The sequence below is a fragment of the Battus philenor genome, unplaced genomic scaffold (assembly GCF_028537555.1).
Source record: "Battus philenor isolate CCGP_79_NKW_IND1 unplaced genomic scaffold, ilBatPhil1.0.hap1 SCAF_20, whole genome shotgun sequence".
Taxonomy (NCBI): domain Eukaryota; kingdom Metazoa; phylum Arthropoda; class Insecta; order Lepidoptera; family Papilionidae; genus Battus; species Battus philenor.
This window is the reverse complement of record NW_027181683.1, coordinates 11,568,682-11,582,051: the sequence shown is the minus strand read 5'-3', so window position 1 is coordinate 11,582,051 and position 13,370 is coordinate 11,568,682. Positions and strand designations below refer to the sequence as shown.

General features: G+C 32.0%; 1 protein-coding gene across 1 annotated transcript in view; it reads right to left on the bottom strand.

Annotated features, from left to right (window-relative positions):
* Nucleotides 1-8,796, bottom strand: part of LOC137922832 (nucleolar protein dao-5) — a 53,554-nt gene extending 44,758 nt beyond the window's left edge. Inside the window, exons 1-2 of the mRNA XM_068765920.1 lie at nt 8,718-8,796; nt 6,303-6,580 (exon numbers count right to left, since the gene is read on the bottom strand). The gene's annotated coding sequence lies outside the window, so the exon portion shown is untranslated. The remainder of the gene's footprint in view (nt 1-6,302; nt 6,581-8,717) is intronic.
* Between the last annotated feature and the right edge of the window lie 4,574 nt (nt 8,797-13,370).

Here is a 13,370-nt window from a genome sequence, read left to right as displayed (position 1 = left end):
TTTACCAAAATATTCCTAACTATTCTGTATATTATATTTACTTATATTATTTCTTTATATAAACATAATATTAGGGGGACCGGAAAGTAATGTCGTTTAGCGCATATCTATATTTGATTATCATTTGTTAGCTAATTTCGTATTTCGAAGACGTTGTATACAAGATGGCGAAAGGTTGTTGATAACGAAGGTGAATATATTGTTGATTAGAAATAAAAACTTGTTAAAAATGCAGTCTTGTGAATTTAACATAAGAAAGCGAAATTACTTTCCGGTCACCGTAATATATTTCTAAGTGCAATTAAATCGACACAATTTGATACGATTGAACAACTGTCTTGTTTTACGTGGGACCAACCATCGATAACGCCGTCGCAACATGACACCGTGCTGACACTTCTCACCACAACATTCCATTCATACCCCGTGCGATTTTCAGATACCTTTAAAATCCTGCTGGTGTAAAAATAACTGTATAATTTCATAAATACATTCATACCGTAGAAATATTCTGTCAGGAACAACTATACTGGCTTAGTTCACACAACAATGTTTTATTGGGACAGAATTCTCGTTGTTTCAGCCCATAGATACACACTGCAGGGAAAGGAAGGCTTCCCTCATAGATATCTATGGGGATGTACTATAATCGCCATGCTTGCAATCGGGTCGAAGAACGGTGCTGCCTATCCTCTGGTAACTTGTTTGTACCACTGCTCCTTAAGAGTGCTTCTCTACTTTTAAAGTTCTCTACTCTTAATTTACTACTCTACTATCTTTTTCTATAGTTCTCTTCTCTTTAAGTTCTAGAAAGTCAAATAGTATCGTTTTATTTAACTAACAAGTTTGTGTAATTCTTTTATTTACTTTATGGTCCTGACTCGAGCAGGTTAACATTAATTTTGTTTAAAAAATATTATAATAGCCAAAAAACACTTTTAGTCGTACATTGATTTACAAGTTGGATTTAGACAAGTATTTATCTACCATATAAGGCTTTATAACGACGTCCGGGTCATATTTCGTCTGTCCATGTGCAACCTTGCGCCGGTGGCGCGCTAACCAAGGCCGGCAGCCGTTCCACTCTCACATAGACACACAAATCGATAGACTAGACGAGATATAGTTAATCACTCTACCTGAAGGTCTGTACAAGCTAGTCTACTTCGATGGACATTAGGCAGTCTGCTATTACTGCTATTAGTTATTCTGCTATTATAGTCGAAAACGTTTAAAGCATTGGCATTATTGTAGGCTTTAAAGTACAGGGTCTAGACCCTGTACTTTAAAGCCTATTGAGGTGTAAATCGCCACACCGTTTATATCATTCGTCAAAAATTAGTAAGTTGCAGAGCCGCTTAAGTAGACTATGTATAAATATCTACGTCCTTGGCTATATACCATTCTAGTAGGATAAGTTCAGCAGGTAGACGTATGTTTATTGTATTTTGCCTAAAAGCTGGTGTTATTATTTGGGTCAATGATACACACTACTCGTATTACAAGATAGAGCATTTAATATAAGTATCGTGTTACTGCAAGTACCCGCAAATGTTACAAAAAACTTATGTAGCTTATTTAGTTTTTTTTTAAGTCTAAAATATAAGTAGTCCAAGTTACTCTTTATTACTTCCGGTACCTACCAGTATAAATCCCGTGTAATATATATATATATATATATATTTATACACATATAAACTTCCAAGCTAATTTAATTTTCTATTAACAGATCTTTTCGTGTATTTATATCACCAGCATTGCAAAACAATTACTTGTGTAATGAAAAGTTTTATTTAACTAAAAATGTATAATGCATTTGCCACGGACAACCGGTCCTATTGGTAATCGATCAGGCAGGCCCATGTCCAGTCGTGGACCTCCTACGGCTAAATTTAGATAAAACAGAAACCAATTTAAAATACAATTTACCTAAAATTTCATTAATGGTATTCTTTTACGTTAGTAAATGTAATATAATAAAAAAAACAATTCACAATTTAATAAAAAGTCCTTTCTAGTACATTCTTAACTCTACAATTCGCGGAAGGTTCTTGAACACCTTTCGGTTTTAACACTTGACATTTTATAGAGAAATAAAATAAAATCATTAGCTTCAACTGGTTGGGGCATTATGTAGACATTGTATATAAAATTAAAATATTATGCCGTTTCATTTAAACAATCAGGAAAAACAGGTTCGCTGTTTAGAAGTCTGTCATTGTTCACGTTATTTCCGGAGGTATTCCAATATTTTTTTTGCGAATTTTAATTAAAAACATCCAGTTAAAGCGATATATTTTCGTAACGAAGTCTCTGTTTAAGTTAAAATTATTAACAGTTTCCGTAAACATATATATATATATATATATATATATATATATATATATATGTATATATATATATATATATATTGTCATCTATCGCCCGCCTGCTTAGCGTGGCATAAGAGTTACTTTTTGTTATTTTTTACGCGTTGCCTTGCTGCCTATAGCCTTTTGTGGCAAAATTCCAGAAAATCCTTTATACACATATTCACTTAAAACCGGCCAAAAATACTTATTTAATGAACGCCTCTCATTCCCCTTACGGGGATATTTCTTTTCATTCCGTTCTTAGCAGTGTTGTCAACAATAAAATGAATATTTTTACCAAATTTCAAGTCTATATATATAATGGTTCTAGATATCTTGATGAGTCAATGTATGCAAGGAAATCTTCATACAAGTCGTATATAGTTTTCTTCTTTATTACATTTCTCATAGGTTTTTATTCTATCACATTTTTCCATGTCTATTATTTTTTATCTCGAAACCGTCCAAATGGTTAAATGGTAAAGAATGCCTTCTCTATACGGCAGTATTTTTGAAGCTTTTTTTCGCTATTTCGCACTTAAGCCTTTTTAAAATTCTTATGCCTCCTTATCTAACATACATAATTGTTTATATTAATTCAAGAAGGTTAAACTTGCGACAAGTCCACTTTCAAATTGCCCCCGTGTGGGGCGTGGGCCCTACGCCAGGAAACACGGTTATAATGCATCATTCGGTATGGTCTTTGAGTAGGTTAATATATATCGTCTGTAATCTTTCACTTTTTTATTCATGTTTCAATTAATACTTATAATATTTAAAAACACATAAAATAACAATACAATCTCTACTAGTTAATATAAACGTATAATTACACAGATGAACAGTTGAACAAATATCTTCAACCACATGCGAGACAAAATAATGTCAAAAGCTACATTACAAAATGGTTAGCAAAATTTATTGTCGTCAATTCAATTAATTTCTTTTTTTAATAATCTATATCACTTTTATAGTTAACAACCACTGCTGTCTGTATCATTCATAGATTTCTAATGGAACCAATTAAGCATCTTCGTACCAGGAATGAGGAGATCATGCGTTGTAAACAAACGAGACTTCAAGTGACAGTGGGTAAACCACACAGTGTTTAGAACAGATGGCCGCTATGGCCTTAAGGTTGTAGAATGGAGGCCGCGTACCGGCAATCGCAACATAGAACGTAGAACGCACCAAAGTAGTCAGATAACGTTGATAAATGTTAAAGCAAAACGGTCAACGACTCTTATTTGGAATCTATAAAGTCCCATGTTCACCAGAGGACGTAGAACGTCAAATTGTGACGGCAATCATAAAAGAATACATGCGTGTCTGAGTTTATCGAAAAGGGGAGTTTCACAGGAATATAATTCTTTATTTAAATCGGCATTATAGTCATCGTCGGCGGCGCATCGAAAAGGGGAATTCCACAGAAATACTATTCTTCATTTACATCGGCATTAAAGTCATCGTCAGCGGCGCATCGAAAAGGGGAATTTCACAGAAATAAAATTGTTCATTTATATCGATGTAAATACGGGCGAAGTTCGAATATAAACATTTGTAGTTAGGACTTTGCGTTGTACTACCTTCAGATCCACCGGCCCTAGAAAGAATTCCACGAGTAATAAAATGAATAAATAGATAATATTACACCTACTTACAAATGACAAAGGAATAAATTTATTCTAGAAATAAAATCTCAAAATAAGTGTACAATAAATTTTAGAACGTCACTTCAGAGAGATCGTTACAAGGCCAATATTCCATTCCAAAATAAAGATATAAAAGATAGATTGTAAAACTTTTCACTCATACTTGTTCAATCAGATGTAAATTACAATGCAAGAATCAATTAATATATAATGTGATCAAAATGTAAGTTGTAATTTGTTCATAAAAATTAAATTCTTTATTATCTTTCCAAATAAATTTTTGACATACTTTTGCTGACACTTTCCCAGTCCCATATACAATCGGAATAGCCCTTTTCCAGTAAAGCCTTCGAGGCCTTCTTCGATTCGGTTTTTATCACGTCAATCGTATCAGCGTCCACGTATTGGCATTATGGCCAGTTTGCTGAAGAATATAAAATTGACGAAATAAAAGACTTTTATAAGAAAGGCGTACACACACACACACACACATATATATATATATTTGGGTGTACATATATTTTGACAGAGTTGTAAGTTTAAAATGTATCTGTATTTTCATTCTAATCGCTCATATTGAGGAACAGAAAAACTATAAAACTACTTTTTTATATATCATATGTCTTGTAGTATTACAATTAATCATATTCAACAAGATAAATACAAAAGAGGTTTAATTGGAAAGTTTTTCTCCGTCATATCATATATGTCAGTTTTTTTTTTAAATTTACATATTTTTCCAACCTTATTAAATTTTACATATATATATATATATATATACTTATTTCTTTCACTTCTCTACACTGCGAAAATTATTAACCGATAGAGAATGCCGTAAGCAATAAGATGCTGTGCTATTAATTATAATTGTATACACAAATATATAAGGTTTTTTTACTTTAAGGGGTGAATATATATCTCCTTTGTTTGCAAAAAGTTTTTACATCTATTACGTCTCTACTACGTCTATGATCGTAATATGAATTTTGAAAATGCTTTATCTTACTATTTTATCCTTGCGTCATGCGATAGGGATTAGCATACATTAAATGATTTCAAATGAGCCATACAGCCTTTTTACATTTTACACTTAAAACTAATCATTCTGTACACACTTTATGGTATTAAAAATATGATAAACAAATGTATATTGCTTCTATTTTGGACAGTTGACGTTGCTTTGACATTTCAGCCCGTAGACGGCTAGCAGGCAAAAGTCTTTCCCAAAGATATCTATGGGGGGATATATAATAATTGTCTCGCTTTGCAGGTAGGTTGGCGATCGCAAGTCAGCAATGGCAAACCTATATAATAAATACTAAGTGTAAATGATATACAAGACTGTATCCCAGGAATCGAATCCGCGGTCTTAGATTCGCAAGTCGACAGTGGTCTACCACTGATCATGTCATGACGACGGTGGTTAGGCGTTGCATAAGCGTTAAGAGTTGTTACATTCAAAAAAATATTTATTTTTATAGACCATTTTAGTTTATTGGACGGTTACGAACAGAGTTTTACTATTAATTTTTAAATTTATTACGAAATATTATTGATATCTTTGTTACTATCGCTTGCATGAATCTCTGAGTTCACAAAGATTCTATACACGAACAGGAAGTTCTGGTTAGTGATTGAGTGATTTCTATAATTTTTCATCATCATTTCAACATAAAGAAGCTCACACCTGGATATATGCAAATGTCATAGATTTCAAAAGAACCGTTTTTATGACCCTCGTTCTTGAGGGCTAAAAATTCAGGTTAGAAAAATTTCAGTTTTGTATTTATTAATTTTTCTTCTTTATTTTTTAAACATTCTTCTTATTTTTTCATTCATCATCGTTCTAATATTCTTTCACACCTAGCAAGCGGTCTGCATCTAGCATCTTCTAGCTTTTATTTAATACACTGTCCCTGCCAACCAATGATCTCCACTTCCGTAGTGGTGACCACGAACTAGCAAGCAGCCCTCTGTTATGTTCGCTATGTGCTATTATCTAAAATTATTGTAACATCAAACAAATCTTTTTTACGAAGAGAAACTTGTAATGTTAATTGTAAAAAAATACTGCCGAGTAATTGGAAATAGAAAATTCCCTGAATAAATTTGAATATAGCTATAAATGCCACCCATAGTTTTAAAATTAAAACATTAAAGAATTTACTAAAAAAATTTAGATTACGTTTTTGTGTGTAAATTCTTATTCTAAGAGAGGGTAGACATTAAAACGACTAAAACTATCGACTCAAAGAATACGTGAAGGAATTAGGGGAAAAACAGGAAAAAAAAAACTCACCCAATCGACCCGTTGTGAATAACACCTGAGATAAGCTTCAACACTGGATCCACTATGTTCACCTCACATTTCTGTCTTAAAACACTGGGTTACTGCCTACTCTATCCGAAGTAGTAGTCGTAATAGTAGAACAGCAAGTATATTGCGACTGCGTATACTGCGAACTTGAAATACAGGTAGACGAAATCTTTAAGGAAGCTCCAAAAGATTTGTGCTATGCTCTTTCGTACCGGGGGATTGGATTCTTGCATTTACGCCAATTGGATTGTCATTCACCTCTGGAAGAGAGTTTTTTGCCAATCATTTTCAAAACATATCGGGGAAATTTATTTATATGTGACCACTTGCGAGAAACGATGGCGCTAGTGGGTGATATCGTGCGACAATATACTACTAGCTCTATCTAGCGGTTGCGAAATAACAACATCCTAACGTAAATAAATTTTTACTAATTTTTAATTCTCTATTATATATATTATGTTATTGTGTCGTGTTTATATTCCTACATAATTAAACAAGACATCTCAAACTTCAAGAGCGTTTATTTTCGAGTTACAAAAAATTATTTTACGATATTCTGTTCTTTAAGGTGTATAAGGAAGTAGCTATGTCCGCGACTTCATTCATGGGGAATTTAACAAAAAATATTTAGTTTATTTTTTTGCACAAAGAATGTTTCTAATATAAGTTACTCCTCATAACATCAGCTATCTGCCAGTATAAGTCCAGTCAAAATCGGTTCAGCCATTTTATAGATTAGCCATAATAAACAGACAGACAGACAACAATTTTAAAAATGTTATTTTCATTTATATACAGTATATATTCATATGCATCTACTAAAAATGGTTTTTATAATATTACAAACAGACACACCATTTTTTTATTTCTATAGATACGTTGACTATCTATATTTAAAAGTTAACATTTAATAAAACCTCTTAAACCTCTTATTTACATCATTTAAAGAGATACTGGCGGATTTACATATAACCTCAATGATTTCCTTAAAAAATATAAGAGGAAGTTTCGATTTAAAAAAAAAAACAGAATATGTGAAACTATTTTTATTTTATTTTTTCCTCGACTTTATTGACGATTTTCAGACTCTTTTACGTGATGTAGTAAAGTGCTGTATCTTAATTGTAAACTTTACTTAAGTCAATCTACAAGTAACTAAAAATCAAGAAAATCGTTTATTCATTATGAATAAAACATATTTAAAAAAGTTAAGTAATATAAACGGACCATGTGTTGAATGATACGAATTGAAATTGTCCATATTGATCAGATAATATATATTTACATAGACGTAAATGTCAACTCTACAACCTTCGCAGCTAACTGCAATAAACTTGCGAGTCTTGAATAAGTTACAGATGTTGGTCGTGTATAGCGATACGCTGTTGTCTTATTAGCATTTGCAGGTTCAGCTTAAGAGATCCATCTGGAATCTCGAGCCATTACGGAGTACCTACAAAGTAACTGATGCAAAGAAACCTCGTCTGAGGCTTTTTCTAATGTCTGCCTAACATTACCACCGCTCTATAAGACTTTAATGCTAGATGTTTAATAATCTACGCATATTTCAAACATACAATTATTCAAAAGAATTGTTTTTAAAAATAAAATAGTTTTAAAAAAAATCCATAAACAAAAGACATTGTAATTCAAAATTAATCTTTTTCTGGTAGTCGTATTCAATTAAGTGTGTTTTTATATATAATCTATGCATTATTAATTTTAATACACCAGGAAATTAATTTGCAATTTTTTTTGTAGGATTACCTCGAATTACAACTAAAAAAATTTAGTACATTTTAAGTCGATACGGAATCAAAAAAAAATATTTAGTTAACATTGACTATTTGCGTCTCTTTTTAATTTTAACAACCTAAAATATTCAATATAATCTGTCTATATAAATAAATATCAAACGCCTAATATGTTGCAAAGCTTAAAACTCGAGAACGGTTCAAAGAAATGGACTTTATTTTTAATATACAATGAAACAAAAAGGTTTTAGTATATGTTATATAAATTAAAAAAAAATTAAAAATGTGATGGAATTAGTAAAAACCGACACGTTTTTTTCCTACAAACTACAGTGCAAATTAAAAAGTGTGTTTCTAACTGTTAATAATTTCACGGGAATTAAACTAAAAAAAAAACATGCGTTAAGATGTAATAAAATTAAAACGTCATGTAAATACATAATAATGAAAATTATAGTTAAATATTTACCGAAATCCGTAAGTTTACGAAATAGAAATCTAATTTTTGGTATGTAATGGTTGTTTGTTATAAAGTTTTTTTATGTGTCTGCGACTAGTAAATATCTTTTCACAGTACGAAGATTGTTGGGGGAGTTAATATATATAATGTTATATATAAAATATACACTAAATATAGTACCTATGCAAACACAAGTGTGCACTGAATAGTGCCAAGTACTTCGAGTTTTCACTGGACACGCACAAACTATCGACACAATCGTCCGGTACTCCACTAAGCGAAGAACTAACCGCAGCCGTATTCGAATAACTGTAGTGGGGTAATAGGTTGACCAAGCTATCGCAAAAACCTTGGACATGTTTATTTAGGATTCCATTTCGTATTAAATGTTTGCTTACTACTATTTGATTTATCAGAGACGGCGCAAATATAATGAAAAACTATATGTTAAAATAATTTGTGATAAAAATATTGATTTATTATTAAATCTATTATACATAATGATTCGTTAAAATATACATAATTTGTCAGCAAAAAGTTTTAACACATATTTTCAGCCATCCTTTATAAAGTGACCACTAAGAAACTCTATTGAAATACGACAAACAAATAGCTTCTTGCTACACAAAGTCTACTAGGCCAGACGGTATATTACGACTTATTTATTATTTCTAAAACCATATATTTTTGAACACAGTTTACCATTTATTAATTAACAGTAAACGATCTATATATTTACTCCTTTAAAGCCTTCTGCAGCAATCCCTACTACACCTATAACCTATCGACCTGTATATAAAATATAAATGTCGCTTTAACAATTTGACTGTCAAACATAAACGTGTTTATAAAATGTGTTACTGAATAAAGAATGCGCAGTATATAATATGATCTATAAGCTAAGTCGCCTGGTTTTAAAGTAAATACTCTCCTATACCATAAATATAAATACAGACACAATAATGACTTTTTTTAAAAAAAATATGTTTTTTGTTACTCTAATTGTAAAATAATAATTAAATTGTTTTGTATAAAAATGAGTCATAAAAATGTATTATATGTAATGTAGAATTGTTATCAGAGAATCTTGATGAAGAAAGAAAGGCTATATATTAATTATTTATTAACTTACAGTTTATTGTATGTTACATCATAAATCATTACTAAATAAAGTAAATAGTAGTACAAGAGGCGGTCTTTACCAGACAACCTTTAGATGGAGATTAAAGGTATGAAGGAGACATAAATTACATACTTTACACATAAACATATATACAACTACGTAACGTAAGATGACGCTCATAGGCGGACAGATGACCTTATTTATTTATTCTTTTTATACATACACACGCAAACATATATATACATATCTTATATATATATTAGTATATATATATATACACATATATATAGGTACAAGAAGACGTCTTATCGCTCGAGGTGATCTCTACCAGACAACCTTTGGATGGAGATGAAAGACAAGAAGGAGAGGGTGGTTTAGGATGTAGGGGGCACAAACACAAATTTAAAATACCTGAAAAGCTCAAATACTCCTGTAACGTTCCTGACTCTGCACTTGTTAGTAGGAACGAGAAGTACCCAAAAACAGTAGCCGTTTTCAAATTTAAAAAAAACCATGATTGTACAAATTAGCGAACGCATGCACAAGTAACTCTAACATGATCGCTGACGTCTCGAAGTTGTTTATCTGTATGAATATTTTAATCTCTGGTATTCTACTTGAATAAATTTCTGTGACATCCGTGTCATCATGAATTTATAATGTCATTTTTCACCTTTTGCAATATGTATTTGTATTGAACGATTTTTGTGTTTTTTTCTAATAGACTATGCGATTTGTTCTAAATATGTTGTATAAACTTTCTTTTTATTCTTTGCTGCTAGGTGTAGACCCCCACTAGATTTTAGATTTTATTTTATTACATTTTAGAAGTTGTTGTCACTAGAAAAGGACATTGTTTAAAACTTGAAGAAAGTTTTATTGATTGAATGACAGTGCTAGAGTACATACACGGTACGGTGTATAATGGTAGCTCAGCGGTAGACTGGGATTTGCGATCATAGGTTAAGATTTTATATTATTCACACTTTGTGCATTCATTATATAGGATTACCACTGCCCACATACAATTTTCCATTTTACAAGCAGCAGCGAACTCGAGTACCATACCAAACTACGAACGCCAAACCACCTGCCAAGCGTAGAGATTATAGTACATCCCTTTATATTTATCTTTGACCTGTCTTGCTGTGGATGTTATATGCTGAAGTGATAATACGGTATAATACGTACAAATATATCGAAGATATAGATGGAATCGTCTGCTTCTTTCGTTACCTGTAAATATAAAAAATGTAAATTTATAAATGGACGCCAAAAGACATACCACTATTTGTAACACTATATATCATCTACTTTGATTAGACAATTGAAGTGGTCATCGTTTTAAACGTAGGAATTTCACTGCTGGAAATAGGTGGCGTATTGATTTTAAATAGGATCAGTTGAAGGAGGCTTTAAGATTCTTCCGGCGGTATTAACAAGATTCAAGTGCCTACCTAGTGGGTAGATTATACTCTGCTTTTACCGTAAGTAAGTGCGGAAGTGGCTAAATATTGGTTCTTTTCTTACTTAGGATGGACTTCCGCAAGGTAACACCTGATTCCATTAAATACTGCTTTTACCGATCCGTGGTCTCCACACCAGAACCTTATAGCTCCATCGGCTTTATTATATAATTAATATTTATGTAAAACTAAAAAATAATTAGGTGTGATTATCTTTTAAAATCATATGTTTGTTAAAAATATTTGATAAGGGGCGTATACCCTGTTTAGTGATTCTATTGGCAGCGTAAAAATCATCGCAGGGTGTCATATGATTCAACTACCCGCTCTTAGCGGGGACAGTTGGAAGGTTTTTACGGGAAACTAATACCTACTCGTTCAACCGTACCTTATCTTCTACATTACACTAAAAAAGTGCTTGTCTCTCGTTTAATCTCTTCATACGTCTGATGAATTAATAATTAATTAATTGAAACATAGTATACATAAATAAATATGCAGCATGGTCACCCTACAGGCTTGCGTGTGCCACTGGTTATCGACTCTTGCGCAGTATGCATGCGTGAAGCCAACACAACTTCACTAACAACCTCGCTTTCTTCTCCCGAGGGAATATACGTTCATACAACCTTCGTAGCAGAAACATATATATATGTGTGTGTATATTTATATATATATATATATATATATATACAGACGACATCCACACCTTACTAGAGAGAGGTTATAAAAACACAGCCGAATGCAACCGATGATTGCACATTGGAAAGGAGATATTAGAGATATAAATTCCTATTACTAATTTACTTTCATATAACATACTTATATATATTTAATAATGCTTCTAGTTATGTTTGTTATAAAAACTTCGATTTAAAATTTCTTCGCTATATTGTGAAAAAAAAACCAAAATAAATGACTCTTATAATCAATTTTTAATAGAAGAAAAAATATCTTGCTCTCTTATACGTTTACAGTATTATGTATCCGATTAAGTTTTTTACTTTATTTGTGTAATCTACAGAACCATTTTGCAAATGCAATTAATTGAATTTCTTTGATAAAACTGACTTGGTCTCTCGGATTTTAACGTTCACGTCAAACTACGTGATGAACAAACAATTATTGGGTCGATGGAAGATGCTATACACACCGCGTCTAATAATTCTCATTTGCACTTCGTTAAAATCTTAATAATATAGAATAATAGCCCTAAAGATGACTTAAATATGTAACCAAAATAATAATAAATTATTAAAAAAAATAATACACTCATGAAATATTCCGTCATATTACATGAATTTACCAATAAACAATTGTTTATTCCGTACTATCAACATATGAAATTGTTGAAGAATGTTCAGTCACGCCTGACGTATTAACATATCCACGACATGAAAAAAAAACATCCGTTTCCTATGCGTACGATCGAATATTGTCTGATCGATTTCCTTCCTTGACAAGTTTCCTTGAAAAATAAACACTTCCACCGTATACTTTTTAATTGACTTCAATAATTGCGTACATACACGACAATTTGAACTAATAAAGTCAGTATTACAATTAAACTGTTTTGTTTTTAAAATACTTTAATTGTGACTATTGTTGTCAGAAGCGAAATTTATATAACCGAAAGATGTCCACAGCTGGACATAATTCTTCTCCATATATTTCCAATATGTATATGTGTATATATGTATGTGTGTATAGTAATGTATATATTTGTACGAATGTCCACCCTAAACTGCCCTCTCCTTTAAGTCTCTCATCTCAATCCCAAGGTTGTCTGGTAGAGATCGCGTCGAGCGATAAGACCGCCTTTTGTGCCTCTCTATAAATTATTTCTTTTTTTAGTTATTGTCTATGATGTACAATAAAGCATAAATAAATAAATAAGGTTTATCTATCCACCTATGAATGGACAACCTACGCTACGCTAGCTAGTTCGTTGTCAGGATTCCGGAACTTCAGGACCCTAGCGGTCTCTAATTGGCGCTATGTAGCCTGCTAGCTGTCGATTACTTTCGCTGATCTACGGAGCCTCACATTCCTAGTTCAATCTAATAAAGAAATTACTGACATTGCTCATGGCTCGTTGAGCGAACGTATAACACAAAGTTAGAAACAACTTAATGACTTCATGGCTCTTTGAGCAACTGTGAGCTAATGACTTGTCAGGACATATGTCTGGTCTGGATGTACACAGGGCACGGGAGACTCCATGAGTACCCGTAAAGGTTCGAG